The sequence below is a fragment of the Phyllobates terribilis genome, unplaced genomic scaffold (genome assembly GCF_046119375.1).
Source record: "Phyllobates terribilis strain yellow unplaced genomic scaffold, ASM4611937v1 Scaffold_463__1_contigs__length_1437734, whole genome shotgun sequence".
Lineage (NCBI taxonomy): Eukaryota > Metazoa > Chordata > Amphibia > Anura > Dendrobatidae > Phyllobates > Phyllobates terribilis.
In genome coordinates, this window is record NW_027363223.1 from 1,004,468 (window position 1) to 1,017,005 (window position 12,538).

Below are 12,538 nucleotides of genomic sequence, written 5' to 3' on the forward strand. Positions count from 1 at the left end.
CTTCCAGAGGTTCCGGTTGTCTCTACAGGGGATATTGGACCCTGTAGACACGGACCCAGTTTCCGGTATATGTTTTCTGGGGTGAGCTTGTAAAGCTCCTCTGCCCCCTATGTTACTCACTCCATTAGCCTTCGGCCTACTCGGGGCCCTCACTAGGCTACAGACTAGCAGCAGGCTTGCTGCGCTTCACCGCTGTCATGGCGTCGGCAAGCCTTATGCTCACTAACTGGAGCTACCTGAGTCTGAACTGACCTTAGCACTTCACTGGCTGCAGCAGACTGACTGCCTAACTCCACCCTCTGTAAATATACGTTCCTATCCGGGCTCCCTCTGGTGGTCTGAGGTGGTAGGGTGGAGGTGTATGTATGCTGTGAGGGCCTCTTGTGGAGAAATCCGTCCATGCACCCCTCTGGGATCTGTGGCACCAATGCGCAGCAGGGCGCCACAGATGAATCGGACAGACATAACTCTGCGGCTTCTCCCCACCGGCTGCCAGTGACTGACAAGTTGCCAGTATTACTGCATGCATGATTGAGAGACCGGTCAGTCACTAGCAGCGGGTGGGAAAAGCCATCGGGTCACGTCTGTCCAACTAGTCTACCGTGCGGCTAGTTCCATTGTGGCTTTTAAAGTATGTTTTTATCTGAAACTCCGCCACGTTTCAGAGTAAAACATTGCTGGCTGAGATCATCCTGCCAGATGGAGCAGCCGGAGCCTGTGGATGGAGCAGCATGTATCATGTCAGGTTCACTTTAGGGCGTGCTGCACCACAGACATCATAAAATGTATTTATTCACTTGTATGTTTATATGTGGCACTTCAGCCCCACCACACCAGGTCTTTCTCAAAGTTTTAATGGAGCTGAAATGCTACATATGAACACAGGAGAATACATGGATGTACCACAGATAAATACATGGACATCACATACACATCTACTATATAATCGGCTTATCCTGTCTTTCTGTCCGTCCAGGAAATCCCGCGTCGCTGATTGGTCCGGCCGCGGCCAATCAGCGACACGGGATTTCAGAACAAGATGGCGGCCGTCCTGCCGCATGGAGGTCAGCGGCGATGCAGCCGGGAGATGATCGGCGCTAGCTGCTCTCAGCGGAAGTACCCCGACCGGCGGCCTAGGCGGCGCCGCTCCCCGGTCCTCCTTTCACTCTTGCCGTCGGGATATCAGCGGCCTTAGCCGCTGATCTACTGACGGTAGCTGCATGGAGGTTACCGGTCCTCACTTACACTGTTCGCCGATTGTCGATATTGGCGCCAAATTTAAACACCCCTCTGCTGATTGGTTGCGGCAGCCTGGCCACGAATTGGCGCCGGATTTGAAACACACAGGCCACCGTCGGGAGATCAAGCACGCACATTCATTGACAGAGCGCGCAGTGGATGCTGGGTGTGACACGATGGGGGATAACCCCACCCACAGTCAGTCATTCACCGTGGTACGCGGAACAGGAGACCCCTGGCTGCAGCAGCAAATAGTCGTGATGTAAGCGGAAGGAAGAGCCGGCTGCAGCCGGGGGAATTACGTGCTGGCTGTGCGTGGTCAGTGATGTTGTCACAAGCAGTATTGACAACATGACATAATTACAAAATTCATTAGGGGCCCCGGGGGGATACATTGGGGGGTTAATTTAAAGTAGTGCACAACCCATTTAAATATTGCTTCGCTGATTAGTCGCGCCCGGTCGGCCGCATACATATTCTAGAATACCTGATGCGTTAGAATCGGGCCACCATCTAGTATGTACACAAATACATAGAGATGACATATAACACACCTCTATACAAACATATTACACATACATACATATAAATACCGTATATACCCACACATTACACATGGACTTACCCTCCCTGCAGATGATTGCACATGGATGTACAGTGGGTACGGAAAGTATTCAGACCCCTTTAAATTTTTCACTCTTTGTTTCATTGCTGCCATTTGGTAAATTCTAAAAAGTTCCTTTTTTTCTCATTAAAGTACACTCTGCACCCCATCTTGATTGAAAAAAAACAGAAATGTAGAAATTTTTGCAAATTTATTAAAAAAGAAAAACTGAAATATCACATGGTCATAAGTATTCAGACCTTTTGCTCAGTATTTGTTATGCACACGCCCGGACTGACTGGCGTGTGTGTATTTAGTGATCCCACTGTACCATGAACCGGGGAGTGCCTGGAGGGGCGTAACTAAGTATCAACCCGATCCGACCAAGGTCGCACGGCGGCTCAGTCGACTCCGTGCACCAGGGAGGAACCGAGCAGAGGGACCACGTGCTACTCCAGATCAGACCCCGGACACCGCTGTTGACCCACACCGGTGAATGCAGGAACAGGCAGGTTAGGCTGGCATACAGACAGGTGGGTATTGACAGGCACGACTGGTATGCAGACAGGTGGATACTGGTAAGCACGGCTGGTATGCATACAGGGGGGTACTGGCAAGCATGCCTGGAGTGCAGACAGGGAGGTACTGGCAGGCACAGCTGGCGTGCAGACAGGGAGGTACTAGCAGGTTGGAGCGCAGGCTGGATAGGGTCCAGTACAGACTGGAATTCAGGAACAGAACCGCAGATGCAGTAGACAAGCAGAGTAAAGCGAAACCGCCGGAACGGAGGACAAGGCAGAGCAAAGCGAAACTGCTGGTGCGGTGAGCAAGTAGAGCAGAGCGAAACCGCAGATGCAGTGGACAAGGTAGAGCAGAGCGAAACCACAGGAGGGGTGGACAAGGCAGAGCAGAGAGCAACCGCCGGAGCGGTGGGCAAGGCAGAGCAAAGCGAAACTGCTGGTGCGGTGAGCAAGTGGAGCAGAGCGAAACCGCAAGTGCGGTGGACAAGGCAGAGCAGAGCGAAACCGCCGGAGCGGTGGACAAGGCAGAGCAGAGAGGAACCGCCGGAGCGGTGGACAAGACAGAGCAGAGAGGATCCGCCGGAGCGGTGAGCAAGCAGAGCGAAACTGCAAGTGCGGTGGACAAGGCAGAGCAGAGCGGAACCACCGGAGCGGAGGAGAAGGCAGAGCAGAGAGGAACTGCTGGAGCAGTGAGCAAGCAGAGCAGGGAGAAACCGCAGGTGCGGTAGACAAGGCAGAGCAGAGCAAAACCGCCGGAGCGGTGGACAAGGCAGAGCAGAGAGGAACCGCCGGAGCGGTGAACAAGGCAGAGTAGAGGGGAACCGCTGCAGCGGAAAGCAAGCAGAGCGAAACCGCTGGTGTGGTGGACAAGGCAGAGCAGAGAGGAACCGCCGGAGCGGTGGACAAGACAGAGCAGAGAGGATCCGCCGGAGCGGTGAGCAAGCAGAGCGAAACTGCAAGTGCGGTGGACAAGGCAGAGCAGAGCGGAACCACCGGAGCGGAGGAGAAGGCAGAGCAGAGAGGAACTGCTGGAGCAGTGAGCAAGCAGAGCAGGGAGAAACCGCAGGTGCGGTAGACAAGGCAGAGCAGAGCAAAACCGCCGGAGCGGTGGACAAGGCAGAGCAGAGAGGAACCGCCGGAGCGGTGAACAAGGCAGAGTAGAGGGGAACCGCTGCAGCGGAAAGCAAGCAGAGCGAAACCGCTGGTGTGGTGGACAAGGCAGAGCAGAGAGGAACCGCTGGAGCGGTGAGCAAGCGGACCAGGGCGAAACCTCGGGTGCGGTGGACAAGGCAGAGCAGAACAGGGCGGAAGGTGCAGGCAGAGAGGACAGGGCTCTGTTCACATGGAACAGACTGGAAGGGACAAGCAGAACCAGATACACACAAGGTACTTACAATGAAGTAGCGAGTGGACTCTAAACTCACAAACAGAAGTACAGAGACAATGAGTTGGAGTTAGGGGCAGGTTCAGACACTGCAGGAAAAGGGAAGGTACGGACATAGAGACAAACAGGTAACGAGCTAGGACACTGTTCAGACAGAGACTGAACCAGGAACAAGGTAAAGGAACGAGCCTGGGAACTCAGCCCCCAGGGTGGCGGAAACAGACTAGAAGTCACAGATACAGATAACGGGCCTGGGCATACTGCCCCCAGGATGGCGGAAAGAGACTAGAAGTCACAGATAACAGGTCTGGGTAAACGGCCCCCAGAGTGGCGAAACAGACAAGAAACAGAACAAGACCTGGCAACTCAGAGGCGAAGGAGCACACTGAATGATAGTGTTACTCAGGCACCTCCTTCAGGGTGAAGTGAGTTTAAATATCCAGTGACTCACAGCAATAGGCTGGGGACGCATTAGGAGTGTGCCCACAGCAGGTATAAGAATCAGGAAGTAACTGGGCCGCCGCCCTAAGCAATCAGACCAGAGGCATGCACACAGCATGAACAGGAGCAAGGTTTGCAGACTGGACTGAAGGGTAACATTGCGATCTTGCATAGTGGGAGGTGGTGCACTATGCAAGCACGCCACCACGGATGTTACAGTATTGAGTAGAAGCACCCTTTTGAGCTAGTACAGCCATGAGTCTTCTTGGGAATGATGGAACAAGTTTTTCACACCTGGATTTGGGGATGCTCTGCCATTCTTCTTTGCAGATCCTCTCCAGATCCGTCAGGTTGGATGGTGAATGTTGGTGGACAGCCATTTTCCGGTCTCTCCAGAGATGCTCAATTGGGTTCAGGTCAGGGCTCTAGCTGGGCCAGTCAAGAATTCAGAGTTGTTCTGAAGCCACTCCTTTGTTATTTTAGCTGTGTGTTTAGGGTCAGTGTCTTGTTGGAAGGTGAACCTTCGATCAAGTCTGAAGTCCAGAGCACTCTGGAAGAGGTTTTCATCCAGGATATGTCTGTACTTGGCCGCATTCATGTTTCCTTCAATTGCAACCAGTTGTCCTGTCCCTGCAGCTGAAAAACACCCCATACCATGATGCTGCCACCACCATGTTTCACTGTTGGGATTTTATTGGGCAGGTGATGAGCAGTGCCTGGCTTTCTCCACATATACTACTTAGAATTATCAACAAAAAGTTCTAACTTCGTCTCATCAGACAAGATATTCTAATTTCTCATAGTCTGGGAGTCCTTCATGTGTTTTGGAGCAAACTCTATGAGGGCTTTCATATGTGTTGCACTGAGGAGAGGCTTCCGTTGAGCCACTCTGCCATAAAGGGCCGACTGGTGGAGGGCTGCACTGATAGTTGACTTTGTGAAGCTTTCTCCCATCTTCCTACTGCAGATCAGCCACAGTGATCTTGGGGTTCTTCTTTACCTCTCTCACCAAGGCTTTTCTCCCACGAGTGCTCAATTTGGCTGGACGAATAGGTCTAGGAAGACTTCTGGTGGTCCCAAACTTCTTCCATTTAAGGATTATGGAGGCCACTGTGCTCTTAGGAGCCTTGAGTAATGCAGAAATTCTTTTATAACCTTGGCCAGATCTGTGCCTTGCCACAATTCTGTCTCTGAGCTACTTGGGCAGTTCCTTTGAGCTCATGATTCTCATTTGGTCTGACATGCACTGTGAGCTGTGAGGTCTTATATTGACAGGTGTGTGCCTTTCTAAATCAAGTCCTATCAGTTTAATTAAACAAAGCTGGACTCCAATGAAGGAGTAGAACCATCTCAAGGAGGATAACAAGGAAATGTGACTTAAATATGAGTGTCTGAGCAAAGGGTGTGAATACTTATGACCATGTATTATTTCAGTTTTTCTTTTTTAACAAATTTGCAAACATTTCTACATTTCTGTTTTTTTTTCAGTCAAGATGGGATGCAGAGTGTACTTTAATGAGAAAAAAATGAACTTTTAGAATTTACCAAATGGCTGCAAAGAGTGAAAATGTTAAAGGGTCTGAATACTTTCTGTACCCACTGTACAGTCTTCAGAGAGAAGAACCTGCTGAATGCACCATCTTCTCTGTGGTGCAGCCTCCACTCCTCTGGGGCACGACTGCAGAGCTGGCTCCTGTCTTACTATAATTACAGGCAGTGGCGTACCGCCAATGGCAGCAGACCACGCAACTGCTATGGGGCCCATGAGTCTTCGGGGCCCCATAGTAGTCCAGCTTCTCCCTGCACACGGCACGAAGGGAGCGGTTTCTGCAGCTCCGCTGCTGACAGGAGAAGAATAGCAGCAGAGCTGGAGGGATCCATCCTCTGCTTTCTCCCTGACCCAGGCGTGCGCAGCTTGATGACGTCATCATGCATGGCGCTCCTGGGTTAGGCAGAATACTGCCGCAACCATGAGGATGCTGCAGGGGACCGAGCTGAGGTAAGTTGTTGTTTTTCGTTTTGTTTTACTGAAACGTTGGGGAAGGGAGGTAGTGGAGAGCAATTATGGGATGGTGGGGCTGGGGAGAGGAATAATGGGGCTGATTGGTCTGGGGAGAGCAATGATGGGATGGTGGGGTTGAGGAGAGCAATAATGGGGCTGGCGAAAGGAATGATGGGATGGTGGGGCTGCGAAGAGCAATAATGGGGCTATAGGGGCTAGGGAGAGCAATGATGGGGCTGGGAGAGCAATGATGGAGCTGGGGAGAGCAATGATGGAGCTGGGGAGAGCAATGATGGGGCTGAGGAGAGCAATAATGGGGCTGATGGGGCTGGGGAGAGCAATGATGGGGCTGATGGGGCTTGGGAGAGCAATGATAGGGCTGGGGAGAGCAATGGTGGCATGGTGGGGCTTTGGAGAGCAATAATGGGGCTGGGGAGAGGAATGATGGGATGGTGGGACTGGAGAGAGCAATATTGGGGCTGGGGAGAGGAATGATGGAATGGTGGGGCTGGGGAGAGCAATAATGTGGCTGATGGGGCTGGGGAGTGGAATGATGGGGCTGCTGGGGCTGTGAAGAGCAATAATGGGGTTGATTGGTCTGGAGAGAGCAATGATGGGACGGTGGGGTTGAAGAGAGCAATAATGGGGCTGGGGAAAGGAATGATGGGATGGTGGGGCTGGGAAGAGCAATAATGAGGCTGATTGGGCTGGGGAGAGCAATGATGGGATGGTGGGGTTGGGGAGAGCAATAACGGGGCTGGGGATAGGAAAGATTGTGCTGATGGGGCTGGGAAGAGCAATAATGGGGCTTTTGGGAGCTAGAGAGAGCAATGATGGGGCTGGGGAGAGCGATGATGGGACTGGGGAGAGCAATGATGGAGCTGGGGAGAGCAATGATGAGACTGATGGGGCTGGGGAGAGCAATAATGGGGCTGATGGGACTGGGGAGAGCAATCATGGGGCTGGGTAGAGCAATGATGGGGCTGGTGGGGCTGGGGAGAGCAATTATGGGGCTGATGGGGCTTGGGAGAGCAATGATAGGGCGGGGAGAGCGATGATGGCATGGTGGGGCTGGGGAGTGCAATATTGGGGCTGGGGAGAATAATGATGGAATGGTGGGGCTGGGGAGAGCAATGATGGGGCTGGGGTGGAATGATGGGGCTGCTGGGGCTGTGAAGAGCAGTAATTGGGCTGATTGGTCTGGGGAGAGCAATGATGGGACGGTGGGGTTGAAGAGAGCAATAATGGGGCTGGGGAAAGGAATGATGGGATGGTGGGGCTAGGAAGAGCAATAATGGGGCTGATTGGGCTGGGGAGAGCAATAATGGGGCTGTAGGTGTTAGCGAGAGGAATGATGTGGCTGGGGAGAGCAATGATGGAGATGGGGAGAGCAATGATGTGACTGGGGCTGGGGAGAGCAATAATAGGGCTGGAGAGAGCAATGATGGAGCTGATGGGGATGGGGGAGCAATGATGGGGCTGATTGGGCTTCGGAGAGCAATGATGCAGCTGGGGAGAGCAATGATGGGGATGGTGGGGCTGGGGAGAGCAATGATGGGGCTGGGGAAAGCAATGATGGGATGGTGGGGCTGGGGAGAGCAATGATGGGATAGGGAGGAATGGGGAAAGCAATGATGGGGCTGGGGGCTGAGGAGAGCAATGATGGGAATAGAGGCAATGGGGAGAGCAGTGATGGGGCTGTAGAGAGCAATGATGGTGATGTTGGGACTGGAGAGAGCAATTATTGGTATAGTGGGGACGAGGAGAGCAATGACGGGTTGCTGGGAGAGAGCAATGATTGGGATGCTGGGAGATAGCAATGATGGGGTGCTGGGAGAGAGCCATGGTGGGGGTGCTGGGAGAGAGCAATGATGGTGCTTGGAGAGAGCAATGACGGGGGTTGCTGTGAGACAGCAGTGACGGGGTGCTGGGAGAGAGCAATAATGGGGTTGCTGGGAGAGAGCAATGACGTTGGTGCTGGGAGAGAGCAATGATAGGGGTGCTGGGACAGAGCAATGACGGGGTACTGTTAGAAAGCAATGACAGGGGTGCTGGGAGAGCAATGATTGAAGTGTTGGGAGAGAGCAATGACGGGGGTGCTGGGAGAGAGCAATGATGGAGGTGCTGGGACAGAGCAATGAAGGGAGTGCTGGGACAGAGCAATGATTGGTGTGCTGGGAGAGAGCAATGATGGAGGTGCTGGGACAGAGCAATGATGGGGTGCTGGGAGAAAGCAATGATGGGGTGCTGGGAGAGCAATGATGGGGTGCTGGGAGAGCAATGATTGAAGTGTTGGGAGAGAGCAATGACGGGGGTGCTGGGAGAGAGCAATGATGGAGGTGCTGGGAGAGAGCAATGATGGAGGTGCTGGGACAGAGCAATGATGGGTGTGCTGGGACAGAGCAATGATGGGTGTGCTGGGACAGAGCAATGATGGAGGTGCTGGGACAGAGCAATGATGGAGGTGTTGGGAGAGTGCAATGATGGGGGTGCTGGGAGAGAGCAATGATGGTACTGGGAGAGAGCAATAATGGGGGAGCTGGGAGAGAGCAATGATGAAGGTGCTGGGGCAGAACAATAATGGGGTGCTGGGACAGAGCAATGATGGAGGTGCTGGGAGAGAGCAATGATGGGGTGCTGGGAGAGAGCAATGATGGGGGTGCTGGGAGAGAGCAATGATGGGGGTGCTGGGAGAGAGCAATGATGGGGGTGCTGGGAGAGAGCAATGATGGGATGCTGGGAGAGAGCAATGATGGGGGTGCTGGAAGAGAGCAATGATGGGGGTGCTGGAAGAGAGCAATGATGGGGGTGCTGGGACAGAGCAATGATGGGGGTGCTGGGACAGAGCAATGATGGGGGTGCTGGGAGAGAGCAATGATGGGGGTGCTGGGAGAGAGCAATGATGGGGGTGCTGGGAGAGAGCAATGATGGGGGTTTCACTTTACTGGTACTGTAAAGCCTTATATATTTTCCGTGTGAACGTAACCTTTCAGTTAATTGAGTCACAGAGACTGAATAATTGATATAATTGGGCGGCGGAGATTATAGTTAATGGCGAGCATAGTGCTGCTTATCACGTTATATTTTGATTACTAAGTGGCTAATAGTATATTAATGGGTGGGTGGTACATATCTGTATTCAGGGGAGCATGTATGTATACAATATATGTGACCTTGTTATTTTCTAGGCTGGAGATCATCGTGACAAGATGAGTCGTGGCTGGGAGATGTCGACATGAAGGTCTGACCAGATGGAGAAGAAGCAGCAGAAACAGACTCTGATCATATGAGACGTCAGCGGTAAGTGCCTGGATGTAAATATTATTCTGTATCTGCACTGTTTGACTTGGAGTGATAATGTTATCTGTAAAATCCCTTAGGCTGCATTCTCACATTTGTGTGAAATGTTCGTGTGCTGCCAGATTTTTTCATCGGATGGTCCACGGACTCGTACAGTTTTATAAATCCATTCACACATCCATGAAAATCACTGATCTGAGAATGAGATCTGTGAGGGTCAGATAATGTTCTGTTCAGATCCGAATTTGAGGATTAGAATAGGACATGCTCAATGAGTCTGTAAAAGCGGGCAGCACACCGACACTGCACACAGATGCAGGAATGTAGCCAAATTATGTATAGCATACGCCCTTAGTATATAGTGTACTCACTTTTTATGTATAGCATACTCCCTTAGTATATAGTGTACTCACTTATTATGTATAGCTTCGTCCTTAGTTATATAGTTTCCTCTTTTATTATGTATAACACCCTCCCTTATTATGTACCATTATCTCTAGCTCTAGGGGGTCACAGTTGGGAAATCATACTGTGTTGGGGTCAGCAAACTTTGCTCTGTGAGTTGAGGTGGGGTACAGTAGGGTCATTATACTGCACGTGTGAAGGAATTCACCATGGGGACATCATACTGTGTTTGGGGTGCACTTTTGTTGGGATCACACTTTATGGGGCAAGAAAAGAGGAATCTAGTACTTCAGCAGGAGGAAAATTACTATGTAAAGGATGGAAAGTTGTGAGATCTACTCTTCTGTGACCCCCACAATTATTTATATTTTTTGGGGGAGGGGGGGTGCCCAGTTAGAACTTCTGCTACAGGGCCCCATGATTCCTATGTACGCCCCTGATTACAGGGCTGGAGGGGGAGAGCGGCGCTATAATATACAGAGGGGTGGGCAGAGAGAGCAGTGGCCATGCTGTAAGCAGCCTCTCTGCTCTGCTGGAGGCTAGAACCTCCTCTCCTTCTCTAACAGAGCAGACAGTGAGGCATCCTTTGTGCAGAACAACACAACTTTTTCAGAGGTGGATACCTTCTCCTGACTCCTGGGCCCCCTGTCTCACGGCCCCCATAGCAGCAGCGTAGTCTGCCACTATGGGCCATATGCCAGTGCCCTCCAACAAGAATTGAAAGACTCTTGTCTGGCTACAAAAAGCATTTACACGCTGTGATAATTTCAAAAGGGGGTGCTACTAGGAACTAACCATGCAGGGTGCCCAAACTTTTGCATTGACCCATTTTCCTTTTTGTAATTTTTAAAATGTAAAAGATGAAAATATATATTTTTTCCTAAAATACAAATGCAATGTGTCATCTTTAACTTTAGCCCTTTTAGAGATCATTTCATCTTCAACTTGATTAACTGTTCACAATAACAGTAATTTTGACCAAGGGTGCCCAAATTTTTACACGCCACTGTAATTTATACTAATCCATAGAAGACGCTCATAGTGATACCTATCATGGTTGTGTCTTACTGCAGGTGGGAAACCCTACTGGAATAAACAAGCCATGTCTAAGATGCCTGTGTGGTTTACCAGGGAACAATCCCGTTAGGTCATGTTCCCACAAAAAAAAAAATATCCTTAACGGTCCAAGCAAAGTGAATACAATTTCATGAAAACTGCCCACTGTACATCTATAACCTCAGCTGAAATGTGCATATTTTGGTGCATTTTTTCTCTACAGTCATCTATGGGGATCTTGAAAAAAACACAGTTGAGTTTTGCAGTTGTGCAGTTTTTCTGTACCAAAAATGCATTGAAAATGCTGATTCAAATAAAGAGGAAAATGCAGCAAAAAAATGCAATAAGACAAAATTGTTATTGAGTATTTTGGTGTGGACACCTGTAGAAGACGTCGCTAAAAAGCAGCAGGAAAAAAAGGCACAAAAATCACTACGTATGAAGCAAAACCTGCAATGACCCATGTCCCTTTATTTGTATTATAACTGAGGCACTTATGACAGAGATTTTTCTGGAATGAGACTAGTGATGAGTGAGCACTAAAATGCTCGGGTGCTCGATGCTCGGGTCCAGCAAATTGGAATGCTCGGGTGCTCGACCAGAGCAATGAGCCCAATATAAACTCAAGCATTTTTCCGGTGACTACCCCCAGCGGTCTGCAGAGGGCCTAAAACTTGCACAAATTGATGGGAACAGTGCTCAAATGACATGGGAACAGCATGGGGAAGACACCTGGAAGCATTTCTGACTCCCATGTCACTGCTGTCAACAATGTTGTCAGAGCTATTACGCCACTTTTACGGACTCACAATAAAACATACAAAAACTAAACCAAAATGGATTTTCCTGGGAAATATGTTAAGGAACATCCTTTCCAGGAAAATGACTTGTATATAAGGCAAAATGAATAACCAAAAACAAAATGCTCCTCCACACCTTGAGCTATGTTCACATGTAGAGTTTTTGATGCGTTTTTGCACTTTTGCATTGCTTTCAACCAAGACATATGCATTCACCGGGAAATGTCATTTTAACATTGGCCATGTGGTGTGTGAGACATGATCAGACACATCCTGTTTCATTTTTGGACTCTGAAAGTCCCAAAGCCTATTTTTATAGGGCCAGCAGTCGGCCCTCGCTATTATTAGAGAGCCATCAGCCGGCTATGCTTTGTTGTTCCCATTATTAACGAGTGGGTCTCCTATACAGTTATTGGAGGGGCTGCCAAAAATTTGGAGGAACTCCAATGCCCCTTGCTAGAGACGTAGAGGCCAGAGAGCCTCCTAAAAACAATCTTCCCATTGTTAGGAAGTGGGTCTCTCATAGTGTTTGCCTATGCAGTGAATGCAAAAGCTGGCAAAAATTTGGAGGCACTCCAATGCCCCTTGGAGGAGACGTAGAGGTCAAAGAGCCTCCTTAAAACAATGTTTATTAGGAAGTGGGTCTCCCATAGTGTTTTCCTATGCAGTGAATGCAAAAGCTGCTAAAAATTTGGAGGCACTCCAATGCCCTTTGCAAGAGACGTAGAGGTCAAAGAGCCTCCTAAAAACAATGTTCCTATTATTAGGACGTGTGTTTCCCATAGT

The 12,538-nt window shown here is 50.1% G+C and overlaps 1 long non-coding RNA gene across 3 annotated transcripts in view; it reads left to right on the forward strand.

Annotated features, from left to right (window-relative positions):
* Window positions 1–12,538, forward strand: part of LOC141229234 (uncharacterized) — a 166,938-nt gene that overhangs the window by 61,447 nt on the left and 92,953 nt on the right. Inside the window, exon 2 of one of the 3 annotated variants that reach the window (XR_012295963.1) lies at window positions 9,380–9,491. The exons of the other annotated variants lie outside the window; for them this stretch is intronic. This is a non-coding gene — a long non-coding RNA (uncharacterized lncRNA). The remainder of the gene's footprint in view (window positions 1–9,379; window positions 9,492–12,538) is intronic. 3 annotated transcript variants of the gene reach the window in all.